We start from the raw sequence: 20,375 nt of genomic DNA, 5'->3' as shown, positions 1-20,375 counted from the left end.
CCCCAGGTCTCTTGGGACTGAAAGCACACCTCTCTACAGTTCTTGCTTAAAGACTCTGTCATTGTCTGGACGCTGTGGCTGTAACCTTTCACGTCCGCTGGCAGTTTGTACCTTCATTATGTCACAGGAAGAAGATGGTGAATGCATGGCTCGTTTGTTTTGGAAAGCAAGTCTGGTCTCTTCAAAGTTCTACCTAATTTATTAATCTTATTTTCAGAACTTTGTTCCTCTGAGGGTTTTGTGAAATGTATTTTTGCACCAATAGCTACATAGTTTTCAACCCGAATTGTGCTATAGGTGAGCAATTAGAAGAGAGGCAATTTTGTAGTTTTTAACATTAGTGAGATAATTATACAATTATGAAGTGATTGTTATACACCATCCAAGGCATGCTGTGCTCTCTGCTTGTTCTAGGTGTCACGAAAGGTAAGAGTGTGCACTGTGAAATAAATAGACACTATACAAAAAGATGAATGCAAATTCAACAGCTAAAACTGAAACAGATTCTAGGAAAAGGGTAAAATCACCAAACATAATGAATGAAAATTGACTAATTTTCATATCACTGTGATCACATATAGTTAAATTCATGAGGAGCTATAAATAAATATACACATTTAAAGTTGTATGATTTTTACCAATTCAATTACATAGTTGCCTTGAATTATTTTACCTAAAATCATACATATATGTAAGATCTAGGTAGGTACATAGGGAGGTAGGTACATAGACAGTAGATATAGATAGATAGATAGATAGATAGATAGATAGATAGATAGTAGACAGATAGAAAGATACAGACTGATGAATATAGCTTTTTAAATTCCATGGCTCAGTATTCAAACATATCAATAAAGGTGCCTTCCACTGAGTTAAGGTGTCTCATAGCCCAGTTCTGAAACGCAAATATGGTTAGCATGTCCCTCTCTCTGTGTAGGAGACATAGAATATGATGATGATGATGATGATGATGATGATAAATAATTGCAGTTTTTAAAACTATTTTTTTCAAATCCCACACCATGCATATTGCCCAATGTGGCCAACACTGTGAGACAAATATCTCCATTTCCCTTCTATACTCGGTTCTCCTGATCAAAGTTATATATATCTAATAAGTGATTGACCTTTAACAAAAAATGATTCCTACTTTTAATTGTACTTATCTTTTTGTGGAGGCATCGAGACGTGTTTGCTATTTCTCTTATCTTTTTAATGTATAAAAATTGCACTGAAACAACGATGATCTTAGTACTTTTGAGTCCTGTTACATGTGACTATAAGTTTTCAAGGTACATTACAGACAGTCTGGGAGGCATGTTCCTTACCATCATTGTTCCTTGACTCATGATGCAGAACTGATGACATGAATCTGCTTGGGTAGCTAATCAATAGGCATATGCAGATATATATATATATATATATATATATATATATATATATATATTCTTTGAAAGAGTCAAGCAAAGACTCATACGTAGCGAGAGTCCTGAATTACACAGTGGCAATCACAAAGGAGACTCCAGAGTGCCCACACTGGTATTAATGCAATTCAGACAGGAACAGGAAAGTTATCTTTTCCTTTTTTCTTTTTTAATCAATGGCAGAAGTGACCGCCATTTTAATAATCAGGAAGCCAGGAAAGGAAACTCCAGGGACACAATTTTCAGGAATAGTAACAAATAGCAAACACGGGGAGCTCTGTACACCCGGCCGAGCCCTCTGAGCACACGTGCTAAACCACAGGTCTGCATGCTGGTCTCTTAACAGATGAGGTCAACTCAGAGATCGGTAGTCATACAAGTAAATGAATGAACCTGATTATTGTTGCTAATGACAACTTTAAATATTTATGTATGTTAAGTGAAATTTCCTAATTCTTGATATGAATAAAATCAGGATGTTAAAGATACCTTTATGTAACCAGCTGTTATTAACACCTCCTGACTTAGATCTCAAACCTCACCAGAAAACTCACAATGACGATCTGGAGATTCCTCAAAAAATTGAAAATAGATCTACCTGAAGACCCAGCAATACCACTCTTTGCAATATACCCAAAAGATGCCCCACCATGCCACAGGGGCACATGTTCCTCTCTGTTCATAGTGGCCTTATTTGTGATAGCCAGAATCTGGAAACAACCCAGATGTCCCACAACAGAAGAATGGATACAGAAAATGTGGTTCATTTGCATAATGGAATACTACTCAGCTATAAAGAAAGAGGACATCCTGAGTTTGGCAGGCAAAAGGATGGAACTAGAAAATATCATCCTGAGTAAAGTAACTCAGACCCAAAAGGACATGCATGGTATGTACTCACTAATAAGTGGATGTTAGCGAGAGAGAGAGAGAGAGAGAGAGAGAGAGAGAGAGAGAGAGAGAGAGAACAAAATGAAGAAAGAAAGAAAGAAAGAAAGAAAGAAAGAAAGAAAGAAAGAAAGAAAAGTACTGAATACCCAAGATACAGTCCAGTCTACAGAACTTAAAAAGGTAAACAAGCTGAAGGGCCCAAGTGAGGACACCTCAGTTCCACTTGGGTGGGGGAAGAAAACAATCACAAGTGGGGAGGGAGGGAGGGACCTGGGAGGGAAAGTGGAAAGGGGCTGGGGGGATCTGGTATTGGGTGAAGGTAAAGGACTGAAGCCCTGGGGGCCAGCAGAAAGAATGGAAACAGGCAACATCGGGAGGTAGGAGTTTGGGGGTGCCCCTCCAGAGAGGGGAGAGACTCTCAGGACTCAAAAGGAGGGACCTTAGATTAAATGCCTGACAGTAGGGAGGGGGAACTTATAGAGCCCACCTCCACCAAGAAAACAGGGCATCAAATGAGGGAGGGGTTGCCATCCCACAGTCAAAACTCTGACCCATAATTGTTCCTGTATGAAAGAACTACAGGGATGTAAATAAAGAGGATCCTGAGGAAAAGAAGGCTCAGTGAGAGGCCCAAAGTGGGGTCCAGCTAAAGGGAGGTCCCAAGCCCTAACATTCTTATGGAGGCTATGGAGCACTCAGAAAAAGAGACCAATCATGACTATCCTCCAGAAGACCCAACAAGCAGCTGAAAGAGTCAGTTGCAGATATTTGCACCCAACCAATGGACAGAAGTTGCTAAACCCCGCGGTTGAATTAAGGAAAGGTTAAAAAGGCTAAGGAGGAGGGTGGCCCTGTGGGAGGACCAGCAGCCTCAATTAATCTGGAACCCTAAGATCTCTCGAACATTGGACGACCAAAAAGCCAGCATATGCCAGCTGATATGAGGCCCCCAACACATATACAGTAGAGGACTGCTGGGTATGAGTTCAGAGATGATGCACCTAACCCTCAAGAGACTGGAGGCCCAGGAAGTTTAAAGGTCAGGTGGGGTAGGGGGTGGGGACATCCTTGTGGAGCAGGGGCCTGGGGAGGAGGTATAGGATGTGGAACAGTTGGAGTGGACTGAGGGTGGGGGATGGATAAAATCTGGAGTGTAAAAAAAAAAATCTAGATTTCAATAACATAACCAGTTTAAATATCGGATACAAATCTAAACAGAGAACTTCCAAAAGAAGTAAATTAATTAATTTTAAAAACACATGATTGATTTTGTGTGTCTCTGTATTTGTATGTGTAATGTGTGTGTGTGTGTGTGTGTGTGTGTGTGTGCGTGCGTGCGTGTGTATGTGTATCAGAGAATGTATGGAAGTCAAAGGCTAGCATCCAAGAGATAGGACTTCCTACTGACCCTGGAACTCATTGATAGGCTGGGCTGGTAGACCAATGAGCTCCAGCGTCCTGTCTCTTTCTGCCTCCCACTGCTGGGATTACAGACTTGTGCTGTCTTGCTTGACTTCTGTTGTAAGATATAGTCCTTTGGGTACACGTGACAGAGTGGTACAGTTGGAGCATGTGTTACTTCTACTTCTAGTTTTTGAGAAACTTCCATGCTGGCTTCTTTAGTGGTTGCACCATTTTATACACCTATTGGCAGCTAATATACATTCTCTTTACCCACACACAAACAAGCATCTACTGTTATTATTTTTAAGTCTTGGCTCTTCTGATTGAGGTAAAATTAAATCTCAAAGTAGCTTTAACTTATATTTCCTGGATGTTTAATCCTGTTGAACAAATTTCTTGAAATCTTATTACAGAGGTAATGCTCTTCCATGTTTATTGCTGCTCTAAAATATCCTAAATGTCCATCATCCAATGAATAGGTAATAAAACTATGGCACATTTACACAATGGAATATTATTCAGCCACTAAAAATGAAATTATAAAATTCACAAGTAAATAGATGAAACTGGAAATAATTATCTTGAGTGAGGTAGTCCAGACTCAGAGAGATAAACATCACATTTTTCTCTCATATGCTAACTTTGAATCTTTTGTTGTGAGTGCTTCATTGAGAATACTTTCAGAGATTAGAAAAGCAGGAACTAAGGCCTCCTCCAGGAGTTGGCACCCAGGTTCTAGGAGAAAAATTAATACTATCATTCTTGGAGAAGAAGGGCCAGTTTACTTGAATGGTGTTACTTCTGGGAGACTGACCAGACCACAAGCAAAGCCCTACTCTCAAGAGTTACTGAACAACACAGACTTTATTGGTTTAAAAAGATGAAAACTCAATGTTGAGTGAGAATGCAGATATTGGGGCAGTCGGTCATGGGTCATGGCGGAGCTGGGGAAGATAGTGCATATGATCATATGAGATTCTTAAACATTTAATGAAAACATTACTTTAAAAATATGTTCCTGCAGACATCTCACTGGGTAAATGTATTTGCTGTTAAGCCTGATGACCTGAGTGTAATTACTGGCACCAGGTGGTAGAAGGAGAGACGTGACTCCTGTGACTTGTACTCTGACTTCCATTTCATGTGCATGTGCCCTCAATGCCCCAGATAATAAATGTGTGAATAAATGTAAAAATAAAATAGAAAAATAGCTGCTAATCATGTAATCTTACATGGTTTGGTTTGGTGATATTTAAACACTACTGGGAAGCAGGGTACCCTTTCTAAGGTAAAATTATTTTTTAAAATAATTTTGTTATTCTATTCTATTCTATTCTATTCTATTCTATTCTATTCTATTCTATTCTATTCTATTCTTTATTTTGAGACAAGATTTTTCTCTGTAATTTTCACTCTCCTGGAACTTGTTCTGTAGACTAGGCTGACCTCAAATTCAGAGATCGACCTCCTTCTGCCTCCCAAATGCTAGAATGCTACCGCCACCAAGCCCAAAGTGAAATTCTAATGGTCTGATATTGAAATATACCAATCCAACAACCTGATACTAAAATAGTCAGTTGCAGGATGTAGAGTTGATTGGAATATAAATAAATAACAAGAGCGAAGCAATGATTAGGGAAAGAACATAAAACTTAAACAAACAACCCCCCATGCATCCCCAGCCACACACATTGCTTAACTATACAATGCTAGTGTTCCCTGAGGGAAACACAGAAGGAGAGTTAAGCCTCCTGATCAGTGGACCCTTCTCCCTGTCACACTACAAGGTCCTATGAGTTGGTTGACTGTGGTGGCTGTCCTGCCCCAGCCCCACCCATTCCTTCTCATTGCCTTCCTCTCCTATTTGGCCATGGCAACTTATTGTTTCATTACCCTTGGTATGATCCTTTGTACCTATGGTTGACAGAAAGTGGTCAAAGCCTAGACATATTTATCTTATTCTATTTACATATACTATCATATTTGTGAATTACATGGTTTTGAGATTATAACATAATTATAACATTACTTCCTTCCCTTTCCTCTCTCCAAACCCTCTCATTACCCCTCCCCCTTCTCCTTCAAATACACGGCCTCCTTTTTCACTACATATTATTGCATGCATCTATGTGTCTGTTTGTAATATATGTTCACAAACATAACTTGTTAAGTCCAAATAATGTTCCTTGTATACATGTTTTTCAGGCTGATCACACTGAACAACCAACTGGTGATTTCCTTGGTAGCTGTCCTCAGTTGCCTATCGTTCTTTATGTAAACCTTGTGGACTTTTCCCCTCCAGATTAGCATGTCCACTGCTATCATCACTGTTCCGCTCACATTCAAACAGTCACCTTGGTGAGATTTTATCCAGGTGGCTTATGTTAACTTTAATATTTACAGGGATTCTCATTTCATGTTGTTTTTGCAGAAGATGAAAGCACACCTTATGTGTAAATAGAAATTGCTTAGTGTTTGTTTTTTCATTCTTCATGTTTCCACAATGGGGATTCTTCTGTGGTTTACAGTTTCAGAAATCTCAATTAATTATGTCAATCAAATACAAGCAGTAGCACCCAGGAGCCTTGTGATTTAAAAACCTGCATTCATAGAGCATTGAATAATTTTTCCTTTTCTTTTCCATGTTTTGAAATCAGTGTACTTCTAAGATTTTCTCATACTTTTTTTCTGTCCATTCGTGCGTTTCTATGCTTGTATTTCTCTATTTATCACCTTACTTTTTACTTATCTTTTCTGACTCTCTCTCTTTTTTCCTCTGCATGCTATTGTGTTCCATGAACTGTCCACTACTTACCATGGATCACAGGGTTAATTATTATCCAAATCAGGCCACAGAGCAGAATGAACTTTATGTAACTGCAGCCTGTAATCTGGGGCTGTCTTGGGGAGATAGGAAAATATAATATGAATGTAATCCAAAAAAAAAAAAAAAAGAGGCAAAACTAATTTTCATTCCTTGGCCAGGAGTGTTCTAGTCATATGGCCTAAGCAGAAGACTCTGAACAGACTGCGGTCACATTTTTATTGTTCAGTTGAAACAGTTAATGTCAATGCCAAAGTTATTCATTAGCAATTTAACCATGATTATTATTTACTTTTATCACTGATCACAAAAATGAAAAGGAGAAAATTATAGGTGGATATTCTCTTCCCTTCTCTCATTACTGTCACTCCAACGTTCCTCCTCCTCCTCTTCCTCCTCCTCCTCTTCCTCCTCCTCCTCCTTTTCTTCTTTGTTCTTTATTGAGACTTGTGTTCTAATCTTTTCTTTCTTACACTGCATTTTAGGACTGCCCATCTAAGCAAAAAAATTGCAGATTTTTTAAAGGAATGGCATCATTAATGCTTAAGTGGCAATTCAACTCTCTACTCTTGCCTGGCTTGTTGCTAGCTCTCTCTTTGAAAATATTGACAGAAGTTTTGAAAGCTCAGCAGCCTCTAATCCAAGTATATTGACTCAAACTGGTCATTGGTCCATCCAAGCCTTAGGTAATTGTTGGGCTAGAGGAACATACGTCTTAACAAAACAAATTCCTAATGAATTTCTGGCAGCTTATACATGACTCTGATAGGAATATAGTAAGGTACATCTTACCCAAAGTACAAGCTAGATATGATGTTTATATTCATATACATAAGAGCTTGCATATGCAGCCCTTGTGTAGGAACAGCCGTATGAATATACACTAAGAAGCAAAGGAAACACTTTTGCTGTCTATGGGTAACTGAAAGTTTCAGAGAGCTACATGAGTAAGTTGATAATACACATATAAAACACATATAATAGTATATTACATGATTTTGATTCACAGGTTATAAACTGTTAAAATTTCAACTTTTTCTGACATGATTCTCAAAGGCTTACATAGGACTTGCAATATTGATTTTGACAGGAACTTCAGTTAGAGTTTTATTCTTTGATTTGTTCCATGACTTTCAGGTTTTAGATGAGATTTATAGCTATGCTGAAGATAATGCTGATATTGTTTTGTATCTATTTAAGCCAATTGCTGACTATGAAAAGAATAGGAGGAATAAACTATGTCTTCTTAATGTGTTTTGACCTTTCCAACCTGGACTATCAGCCTGAAGTTGTTGACAAAATCCAATTCTACAGCAGAAAAAAAAAAAAAAAAAACCCAACCAAGTTGGAATGAAAGTAAAAATGGGCATTCTTTTTCTTTAATTTTTATTTTTATTTAATGATAAGCATTGTTTTTTTTTTTATAAAAATGATTTATTTATTTGTTTTATATATGTGAGTATACTATCACACTCTTCAGACACACCAGAAGAGGGCATCAGATCCCATTACAGATGATTGTGAGCCACCATGTAGTTGCTGGGAATTGAATTCAGAACCTCTGGAAGACCAGTCAGTGCTCGTAACCACTAAGCAATCTCTCCAGCCCTGGGCATTCTTAATGGCATCCAAATGTCTACATTGATTTTCTCCCAGGGGTGGATAGCATGTATACACAGAGACACTGACTCTAACAGTTCAGACTTAAGACAGTCAGGATTAAGATACTATGTAGTTTAATATTATAGAGTTGGCTCTAGTGAGTCATTTACAGTCTTTTGAAGAGTAAAAAGTATAATTTATGGACAATAGAATTTAACATCTCAGAGAGACCTGCAGTGTAGTACAGAGCAATGATTGTTACTTCCACCTGCTTCTAAGAGCTGTGTCTTAATGCTACTAGCATATTTTCTCACTAACTCCTTAAACTTTTTCAGCTACTTGAAATTACTAGGTCTTCAAGTGGTATGTGTCTGATGCTTCAGAGATTCAACTGGGAAGTTAATCCTTCGAAGAGAAAATCAGGAGCAAACCTTAAAGACTAAATATTGATGATGATCTTGATATTAAAAATAAATACACCTTTTCCTCCCCCTTTGTTTATGGAAACTTAATCTTACATTTCTTGCCCTTAAATTTTCTATTTTTTGTACATTATTAATATCCATGCAGCAACCAGTATGACTAGCACACTGTGACTCTTTCCAAGTATATTCTTGATGTGAGGCAGAAGAAAGCATCATATTTTATCATTGCACATAAAGAAAATCATCAAACATCAAGTAAGTTTATGAACAATTCTTGAAATACTGCTAAATCTTCAGAATATAAAATATCACTATTGTCGTTTTCAGGCAAACTCATAATTCTTTTAAGGTTTAAGACAGTAAATATCACCTTACGACCATGGTGTGTTGGCACTGTGGTAGTCATCAAGTTAGGGAAATAAGGTCATGTGTTAGAGGTAATAGTGACTAAAATAAAAATTTCGTTAGCACATCATTGTTTCTAGCACAGAGTATTTCCTTTAGAAAGTGAAATGCCAAGAATTAAGGGCAACACAGATAGGAGTTCATAAAACGAAAAGACTTTCTTACCCCCAGAGAAACAGACAATTGGATAAAGCCCATAGAATAGGGTAGCACTTTTGCCAGCTATAACTCTGACAGCTGATTAATATCCAGAATATATAAAGAACTCAAAAAACTCCCTATGTCCCATTCAAAATAACAAGCCTGGGATCTGGGCTGAGCAGTGAATTCTCAAAGGAAGAAAAAAAAAACGGCTAAGAAACATCTGAAAAAATTTTCTTCTTCCCTAACAATTGGGCAAACGGGAATCAAAATGATTTTGAGATTTTATCAATTTCAAACATTTCAACATTTCCTTAATTTCAACAATTTTGTAATCACCAAAACGACAATCGACAAATTCTGGAGTGGTGTGGGAAAAAGGAAACCCTCATTCAGTGTTGGTGCTATTGTAAACTGGTTCATCAACACAGAAATCAGTGTAGAGAATCCTTTAAAACTAAAAATAAATCTATATGCTCCAGCTACCTCAAATGCCCATAAACCAAGACATGGATAATGAAAATGTTGTGCATAGATACTATGGAATACTATGCAGCTGTAAAGAAAACTGAATTCATGAACTTTGAAGATAAATGCATGGACTAGAAAAGATTATATTATATTGAGTGAGGTAACCCAGACCAAGAAAGGCAAACATCACATATTCGCTCTTAGCTTACTACCTCCAGCTTTTCAGATGAAGGCACTACAGAAACAAAGGAAGTACAATGGATCCACCGTGGAAACGGGTGGAGGAGGGGAAATAGAGGGAGAAGAGCAAGGTGCGAGTGATCTGAACAGGACAACTGAGGGGGCTCTAATTAGGAAAGGGGCTGGAGATAAATACAGAAGGAGAGAGAAGGATAAAATAACACTTAGTATGTCTGAAAAGTCTTAAAGGATTATACTATAGATTGTCTGCTTAAAATACCTATAATATACATAAGTCAGTGTGCAAATGATTTATGTATATAGTATGTTATATTTATGTACATATCTATGCTATTTTTACCTATTATATTTATGTATACATAATAGATATTTAAACTCCACATAGTTTAAATTTAAACTCTAAATTTAAATTAAATATAAATTTATATTTTTATTAAATACATTTAAATTTAAACTGTACATATATAGTTTAAATCACACACACACACACACACACACACACACATATATATATATATATATATATATATATATATATATATATATATATATATGTAAAGTTTTTCTATCTGAGTTGGAATGCTACTCCCAAGAACCATAGACCATGGTACAGCAACTTTAATACCAGACATGAGAAGTTCCCTTCTGAGTAGTTGTTCAGGGTTGTTTAAGAGACTTCAAAAACATGATGGCTCACAACCCTCTGTAATAGGATCCAATGTCCTCTTCTGGTATACCTCAAGGGAACAAGAGTGTACTCATGCATAAAATAAGTTAATAAATCTAAACGAAAAAGAAACTCAGAGCTTCGATTTTACAAAAATAATTTAAAAAAAGAACAGGTAAAACAAAGCAACTGCCTTTATAAATTATTATTTTATATTACTTTTTAAAAAGGGAAATAAGTATCCCCTTATATTAGAATATAGAAATATGAAAACAATTGAGATGTTTTAGGATTCTTTGAAATGTAGGACGTATGATAATGAAATGAACATAAACCTCTAGATTACAGGTTTTATAATTTGAGTCACAATTTTTACACTTTTAGAAGTAGGATATATGTGAATAGGAAAATTGATTGTAACACCACTTGAACTAAATTCCTTTTGGAAGTATTTCTAACAAGGAACAAAGCTAGAAGACTCCATTTCATTTACAGTTTTAACATCTCTTTTAAAGCTCAAAATGTAAACAGCTGTCACTTAAACACCGTGGTGACACCGACTCTGAAAATACAACCGCAGATCATCTGCTGCAAGCTTTGCTGCCACCACAGATGTGACAGAAACACATTGCTTACATCGTCCTAATGCAGACCTGACAACGAGCTTCCCGTGGCTTTCCACAGGAAATCAGAACGAGCTGACACACAACATTAGTCAGGCAAATTACAGCTATGTTAAGCAGGGATCCAATCATGAAGAGGCTGAGGAAGATTTAAAACACCTTCCGAATGCACTTTTTAAAAACTCCTTCCGACTAATAGTTAAAACATAAACAATCAGTGACTTACTGAGGGGCTCGTTATGCTTAGTCATGAAAAACAAAGCTCTACCAAAGCTCTCCCATAGCAGTGACTACTTTCCTCTCTCCACTTGGTCCCATCTCCATCTTTTCACTGCCGCATTAGAGACATCCTTAAAAGACTTGATGTTGTCGGCTACTGCTCAACATCACATGGAACAGCACAGTTTCATCATAGTTCACGCTATTAGTCTATGAGCAACATAGCCTGCTGCAGCCTCTGATAGTGTCTATTAAAACACGGGGCCCAGAAAAATATACTATTTTCTAAAAAGCTTAGTTTACTGCTGGACCTTGTGCGATGCATTATACAATCTAAAAATTCACCTAATGATTGTCAAATTTTATGTCGTAGTTTTGTATGTGTCTGTGTTGTGCATGTGTGCACGAGGTGTTCATCAATATAAGTATATGCAGAAGCCAGAGTCAGACCCTGGGATGTCTTCATCAATCGATAATTCCATTTTAGTGTTGGAGACGGGGCTGTCTCACTGAAGCTGGTGATTGCAGTTTTGGCTAGGACTGCTGGCTGGTGAGTCCTCAGTATTTACCCATCTTCGATTCATAGAGCTAGGAAAGCCACAAAATCCAAACAAACAGAACTAAAAAGTAATAGCCCCTGTAGACATGTGCTGCCATGCCGGGATTTTCCCGTGGTCCCTGGAGATGCACACTCATGTCTTCATGTTCGGGCAAGAGCACTTTACATACGGATCCATTTCTTCAGACCCTTGCCTTCTATACTACATTGATATCTACGAACGTTTCTTAACTCTGAAAGCATCTTCAGAGATTTTCATGAAATACCGAATTTTTAAGCAAGTAAAATCGTTTACCCAGCTTAGATAAAATGACTACATAGACTGCAAAAAATCTTTATAAGTTCTCTTTGTGTTTTATAAACAACAGAGTTATTCAAAACATTCATGTTTATACACAGGCAAAATATGTATGTCTTTATTATATGTGCATATTAGGTTTGTCATTAATTGAAAGTTAAGTAGCTTTATAATTATGATTGTTTTATATAAAAATAGGGGCAATATTTTCTTTAAAAATGTAGGGAAGTTAGAGATACCTTAAGGACCTTTTTTTCACAGCTCCTCATGTTCACAATGGCTCCCAGGTCTCATCCTTAGATGTATCACTACATAGTTCCCATGTTTTATTGACTGTTGTTCTCAGGACTGTGTGGAAAGTCTCATGGCCACACTAACAGGAGTAATGGAGGAGTGAGAGAGTATCTAGTTGAGGGCTCATCACATTAAAAATAAATGAATATCCAAAAAAATCAGACAAACAAAACAATACAAAACAAATGGACAAGAACAAGTTTCAGTTTCTATACCTGTTATAGAAGACGGTAGTCATTCCACAAGCACTTCGACAGAAGAAGCCTGTTCTCATCAGTGCTGGGCAGACAACACTTGTGTATAGTAATGACCATTAAATATCTTCCTTCTTCTATGCTACTAACTTAAGCAAGTATGTGCATTCTTTGTATCCAAAAGAAGCAATGTAATTATGAGAACACAATATTACAGCTTCTGAAAACAAAGGTATTGACATCAGGTACTATACTTAACAAACTCTGGTTAGTAATTGTGGACTTGACACTTCTAGAGTCTCCTAGAAAGAGGCATTTTCCGTAGAGAAATTGCCTTCACCAGACAGGTCTGGGGCTATGTCTGTGGCATCTTTACTAACTAATTCAGGGTCACACAGTCCACTATTGGCAGTGTCATATCTAGACTGGTGACCCAGTGGCTGAGTAAGTCAGAGGGAGTGGCAAGAAAGCAGCATTCTTTCATGGTTTCTGCTTCAGTTTCTGCCCCAAGACTCCTACTTGAGTTTCTACATTGCCTCATTCCTGGTTGATGGGCTGTAACACATTAGCCAAACAGACCCTTTCTTCTCTCACATTGAGTTTGGTGAGTGTTTTTATCACAGTAACAGAAACCAAACAAAGACAGAATACCTACTATAAAGTAGCTGTTGGTCAATAGTGTTAGAGGTTGGCAAAACCTACACACCTGAAAAATCAATTGTACTTTCCATACTACTACAAAGATTCTGGGCACACTGAAGCCATGGATGGCATAGAAAATAAAATGCAGAAGGTTGACCCCAGACTGAAATCTCATGACATGTTTTTTTAAGAGCTCATGACTACTTATACATTCTTAGAAGTATTTCTATAAGTGTTTTTAAAGCTCATTGGTAGGAAAATCTCTCTCTCTCTCTCTCTCTCTCTCTCTCTCTCTCTCTCTCTCTCTCTCTCTCTCATCTCCTACACTTTCTCTCTGCTCTTCCTTCCCTTTGCCAATTTCTACCTGGTCAGGTTGACAATAGTGTCACTCTCATGAGAGGATGTACAGTATTTAATACAGAAAAGCCTGATATGATCATTCCCTTTCATTTTTCTGCTCTTGCCAAGTGGAGAGTATATGAAATTGTACTACCACCATTAAAGACTGAGCTAAAACAAAATCAGAGTTGAAAAATGAAGCCAAAAATGTAGGAGTGAGGGGGGAAAGAAGAAAACGAAAGGAAATGACAAGACTTGAAAGGATGTTAGTAATGGCTTCTCTTCTCATCCTCAGCCTCAACTCTTATTCTCAGCCTCATTTCTTCATCTCTTCCATCCTCAGTCTCATCCCTTTTCATCTTCAGTCTCATACCATTCTATCTTCAGCCTCATTTTTTCCCATCCTCTACCTTGTAATTCCTATCCTTGAGCTGAAAGTTCACTTAAAACGTGTGCCCTTTTATCAATTTGGTGTTTTTATCTATTTATTTGTTCTCTCACTTAAAAAGAAAATGTTATGATATATAAAGCAAAGACTCAGCTATTCCAAGTGAAGAAAGAGTAGACAAGGTAATAAGATGTGCCTGTCAAACATGATCACTTCTCCTGAAGCGTTCCGAAGTTGGGCAGACTTCTTCTGCCAGGTTAAGGATCCTGCTCTCTTAGTTCAGCTGAGACACACACAGTGAGATCTGCATACTTTAATTCTTATTTCAGTCAAAAACAGTAATGGAAGCCATGCAACAAGAAGGATTTTTAAGGCCGGGCGGTGGTTGGCGCATGCCTTTAATCCCAGCACTTGGGAGGCAGTGGCAGGCAGATTTCTGAGTTAAAGGCCAGCCTGGTCTACAGAGTGAGTTCCAGGATAGCCAGGACTACACAGAGAAATCCTGTCTCGAAAAACAAAACAAAACAAACAAAACAAACAAAAAAAGAAAAATAAAAGAAGGATTTTTAATGTCATTGGCTTACAAACAGAAAATGCTACCAATGAGCTAATTTAGAAGTCAACAAGCTACCTCCTTCTTGTGCCAGCAGGGACTAAAATTATATTATTTCATGTTCAATACAAACACAGGCACAAGCCTGTTCCCTGGTCTACACTCATGAAGACCCTAGACTGCTCTTTGGTGATAGAGAACCACTGAGTTTAGGAAAACTCTGTACAGTTATCTGAACTAGATCAGGAGATGGGAGCATAGAGGAGAGCAGGGGAGGATCAAAGTGAAAGAAAACAAAATAAAACACAAATGAATTTCAGTTTCAGTGAGGTCAAGACGGGATAAAATTCACATCTGGAATGGTGTCTTTATTTGCATTCCCAAGTTTCAAGGGAAACGTTTCATTCTCTAAATTCCAATTGTTTAAAGAAAAAAATCTCCAAGGAATAAGCTTTTAGGTAAAGTTGGCACTCCGAGTGACAGAGTGATGGGAATGTCAAACAAAAGGAAAGGAGCTTAAAGCTGTGAATTATGTTCAACCATTCAGATGGAAGGGAAACAAACAGGAGGGAAACAGTTTCCCATCTGACCCTCGGCTTCCATGCTTGCTTATCAAAATCCATTTTGAAAAACGGTATGAAATGCCAAATATTCTCTCCAGATGCAGTGAATGGCCTTAGTGTGCACCTGCCACCCAGCTCACAGAGAACACCGTGGCCCTCAGGGACCTCTTGACCACAATTTGCATTTCCTAGTGACAGGGTAGTAAGGCCTTTTTAAAAATAGCTCTCTCAGCAAGAGCACCAATTTCTATTCATCGGGATGTAAAAGGAGTAGAAAGAGCTATTGCCTGGCATCGTAGTCAAGTCACTCATCCAACATCATGTGGGATCAAGTATATAAAATGGAATCTAAGTCCAAAATATCTTTCACCATTGTGAAATCCAATCCATAAGAGCAAGGACCTTGTTTAATCTCAAGAGGATTCGAGGTGTCATAAAGCTGTGAATCTGTGTCCACCTTGGCCCCAAGAAAGGAACTGGCTTATTCAGAGTAATTCCAATTATGCTGTTGATCTATTTCATCTGGCACAGAAGTCTCTGTAAAGGTATCAGTGTTGCGTTACATTTAGTATTTTTGTCCATCTAATAATCTCTGCTATGAAAAAAAAAAGTAACAGAGCATGAAGATGATGGGTTGATTCATTTCTTGCTCTTTGGAGTTAGAATATTTGAAGTTTTGATGGGCATTTTTGTGAAATGTCCTTAGTTATTGCTGTTCTGGAAGATCAAAAAGGTTGTGTCCTTGGGTTTCTTACAGAGGTAGGCTGACCAAGAGATCTCACGTCACAAAATGGACCAAAGGATGAAGTAACTTGGTTTTAGTCTATCCCTAGCTTTCTTTCTGAAAATTTTCATTCCATTTGGTTTTTACATTGGTACCTGAGACATTTTAGCCATGAACCATCTGTACTGATAGAATCTGCAAACAGGCTGGTCAAATACCGGCTCCTTTCTGGTCATTCCCATTATAAGCACATTTCTTGGGCTTCTTCTTCAGCTCATCTCTGGCTTCTCCATGTGGCCTTGATGGAGAGACTTGTGGTCATAATAGGTGTATTAGACAACGGAAGGGCTATTTTGCTCCAGGAGTCCTGCAGCGACCAGACTGCAGCATTCACCATGGCTGCTTCCTGTCTGGCTTTAGATATCCTGCGTTCTCCACAGCAGGGCAAAGCCTGCTATTCGCTACTTACTTTTCTTCTCAAGTTGAAGTTTTCAATACCCACAATGGATCTGGCACAGCCCACTGGCACTATCCCCACTTTAAGAAGGGCTCATTCTCAAGGAGAAAATGAAGTTGCTTCAAAATACGAACATAATTGCCCAATCAAAATCTTTCCAGCAATTAAATGCATGTGAAAAGTATGTGGACGTTGACCTCCGTTGTGGGAATCCACAATTCTGGGTAATTTCCCAGGCTAGGATATGCCAAATGTAGTTTGGAGTACTTTTCCCCCAGTCGTTTTGTTTTAAAATGTGTATTTGAGGAAAGCTTTTTAAATATGAGACATTCAAATAGGGTGAGGTGCTTATGATGCTGAAACGCGATGCAGGAAGGGCAATTTAGGACAACAGGAAGAGCCTCCTACCATCTTCATTTTCAACTTCAAATACCTCCTCTAGTAAAGCAACAAAGAAAGAACACCAAGCTGAAGACGATGCAATATTCATTTGCCAACCAACGCCCAGTTTGGCTCACACTGAGGAAGCTGGGCAGCACCCCGGGGACCTTAAATTCAGTGTTTGGTGTTCACACTTACATTTACAAATACAGTCGTTGTGTTAGTACAGCCCCAGACAAGTTTAGAATGAGCTTGCCAGAGGATTTGCAAGGTCTCCATCAGTTCCTAGTGTACTTCGTATGAGTCGGTTCATTCCATCAGCTAACCCATTCCAGTTCTTAGGTCCTCATTTATGGGGCATTATTTGAAGAGTGGAGTGATGGCAGGTGGGTTAAGCACATTTGACTATGGTGCAATGTAAACAGTGTAAGTGCCTTGAAGGCGGGATGTGTGCATTGTGTGCACACACTGAACACACCCACAATACTCACATACAAACACACATGCTTATGTACAAATTTGAGTGCACATAGACACACACACATACACACCCACTGAACACACCCACACATACTCACATACAAACACATGTGCTTATGTACAAATTTGAGTGTACAGACACACACACACACAGAGACACACACACATACTTGTACACAGGAGCAGGCACATACACACCCCCAGACACACCCACAGGCAAACATACACCCCCTTACACATGAACACATACTCACACACCAATACAGAAACATCCCCCCTTTCCCACAGAGCCATGTGGTAATTAAAATCACGACTATAGTCTTGTGAATAGAGAAGGGTAATAATATTGCCAACTTCTCCAGTGTTTCCCTGGCATTGATAGCTGGCCGTGTACACATTTTTGCAGGGCAATAAATCCTGTTTGAATTGAAATATATATTTTATTGCCAAATAAAGAAAATAAAAGAAATATAGGATTTTAAAGAAGGAAATGGAGACTCTATATAACCGAACTTGAATGCCTTAATATTTTGTTGTAGGTAAATCACAGTGAGTTTGTAATATCAAGAAAACACTTGAAAATGAAATCAAAAGTGATGACAAGGTTGAATAATAGCAAAGCTTCTCAAAATAGACAGAAATTTTAATTTACTTCCTATCACCAGATATGAATTTACTCTGTGTACTAGTTTATGTATGGAGATTAGAGCTACAACGTCATGTACACATTAAGTCTGCTCTCTAATGCCAGAGCCTGTTTTTATTGCTAGTCCTACAATGAGTTTAATATGGAAGGTAGTGAGTGTGTGCACTGATTAGCACATGAACAGAAACATCTTAGAAGAATCAATTTGGTTTTTCTACAGTGTCTCCCAAAGACCTAAGTGCTAAGCTTCTATCCTCAGGCTGGGGTATGAGGAGATGCTGTGGATCCTTGGGAAATATGGGAGGCTGAAATACTTACTACTACACTATTATTATTATTATTATTATTATTATTATTATTATTATTATTACTATTATTTTGTATTATTTTTCAAGACAAGGTTTCTCTGTGTAGACCTGGCAGTCTTGGAACTCTGTAGACCAGGTTGGACTCAAGAATCTGCCTGTTTATGCCTCCTGAGTCCTAGGATTCAAGGTATGTGTTATCACACTCAGCTAGTTATTAGGTTATTTAATGAGTGTTTATGTATGTGTGTGGTGTGTAGTACATATGTGTATATGTGTGGTGTGTGTATGTGTGTGGTGTGTGTGTATATGTGTGGTGTGAGTGTATGTTTATGTATATATGTGTATGGCTCATGGGTATATCTATGGTATATATGTGTGGTCTTTGTGTGTATGTATGTGGTGTATTTGTGTGTGTATGTATGTTGTGTGTGTGGTGTATGTGTGGTATATGCAAGTGTATGTGGTATGTGGTGTATGTATATGTGTATAATGAGTTATGTGACATGTATTTGTGTGTAATATATGTGTGTATCTGGAGTATGTGAGTGTGTGCGTGTTGTATATTTGTATGTGTGGTGTGTGTGTGTGTGTGTGTGTGTGTGTAAAGATGAGAGAAAACCTTGCAGGACTGATTACTGTCTTTCTGCTTTGAGGATCTACAGATTGAACTCAGGATCTCATGGTAGGTGGTAAGTGCCTTTGTCTGCTGGACCATCTCACCAGCCGCCAGTGAGATGCTTACTTTCAAAGGAGATTGTGGAACTCTAGTTCTATGTCATCCTGTCCCTGGTTTTTGTTTTATGATATGAATGTGAGATTTAATGCTGGTTCCATGTCATTTCTATCTGTGCTCTCACTGGAGGTCAGGTGTCACGCTGTTCCCAGTTTCAGACTGGAAGTCCTGGAGCATAGGGTAAGTAAGTTTTTAAATTTTAAGCTTTAAATTTTTAATTGTTTGTAAATTATGTTAATTGTACGTAGAAATGTTTATAAAATAATTTTATAAACAAAATTATTCATTAGGAGCATTGCACTAAAATTCTTAAGCCTCAGGACACATAACAACAGTTATTTTGTAACTTAATATCAAAAACCCTTACGTCTCATAAAGATGGGGAATTTTGTGAAAAATGTACATAGTTCAAGTTTATAACTATTTTTAAATTTTCATTGACATGTATGGATGTTTTGCCTCTCCCCCTCCCCTTCCCCCTGTGTGTGTGTGTGTGTGTGTGTGTGTGTGTGTGTGTGTAGCATTCACTTTGGGGTGCTGCCACTGGGGGTCAAAAGAGTGTCATATCCCCTGGGCATAGAAGCAGGGCTGACTGTGAGACACTGTGTGGATGCTGTGAACTGGACTGGAGTCCTATGCAAGAGCAGCCAATGCTCCTATTCACTGAGCCTTTTCTCCAGCACCTAAATAACTCTTTCTGTGAAGTGAATGCCTGGTACTTGGTTGTCATAATCTGAAGGTGACTAGTGATTCACACACGACTCATTAAATAAGAAGTTAGTTTTAACACTAAATACAGACGCTTCTATTTTTTTCCCATTAAATTTTTATGAGGAATTTTATACTCATTTGTTTTGTATACATAGTTTTGAAGATTTCCGTCCTATATGTAAGAGGTAGGAGCGAGGGTGCTGACTAAGCCATTAAGGAAGTTTGTGGCTCTTCTGGAGGGTCTGAGCTTCGTTCGTAGTACTCACATGAGGCAGCTTACTGTCTCCTGGAACACCAGTCCTGAGGGACACAACTCTCTGCCCTGGCCTCCCAAGGAGCCCCTACGTACATTTTGCATTCACTCACACATATGAATAAAAATTGATCTTTAAAAATTAAGGTAAGAAATTCTACACAAATGAAAGTGCTCCCTGCCCTGGCCTCCCAAGGAGCCCCTACCTATATTTTGCATTCACTCAAACATATGAATAAAAATTGATCTTTAAAAATTAAGGTAAGAAATTCTACACAAATGAAAGTGATTAATTGATACTCATTCTTAGCTTCTTCAAGATAAAAACACAAGTGTTATTCACATTTACAGTACTATTAGATGACTGCTGTCTTCAAAGAGATTTTTTTTCAAAGACCACCCAGAAATGTAACTCACTGGGGAGGCAATTTCGGCTCACTTAGGTAGGAAAGCTTAGTGGGACATATTCCTGGGCTGAGCACAATTTCATATCACTTTGCGTTGAATGTTAAGCAAACATAGTTTTAGATTCTCAAAGTATTCTGCTCTTTTCTT

At 38.1% G+C, this 20,375-nt stretch overlaps 1 protein-coding gene across 1 annotated transcript in view; it reads right to left on the bottom strand.

Annotated features, from left to right (window-relative positions):
* The window catches only part of Hapln1 (hyaluronan and proteoglycan link protein 1), a 66,157-nt gene that overhangs the window by 28,391 nt on the left and 17,391 nt on the right, over nt 1-20,375 (bottom strand). The gene's annotated exons all lie outside the window — the stretch shown is intronic.

Source organism: Arvicanthis niloticus, chromosome 29 (assembly GCF_011762505.2).
Source record: "Arvicanthis niloticus isolate mArvNil1 chromosome 29, mArvNil1.pat.X, whole genome shotgun sequence".
Classification (NCBI taxonomy): Eukaryota; Metazoa; Chordata; class Mammalia; order Rodentia; family Muridae; genus Arvicanthis; species Arvicanthis niloticus.
This window is presented reverse-complemented; position numbering and strand designations above follow the sequence as displayed.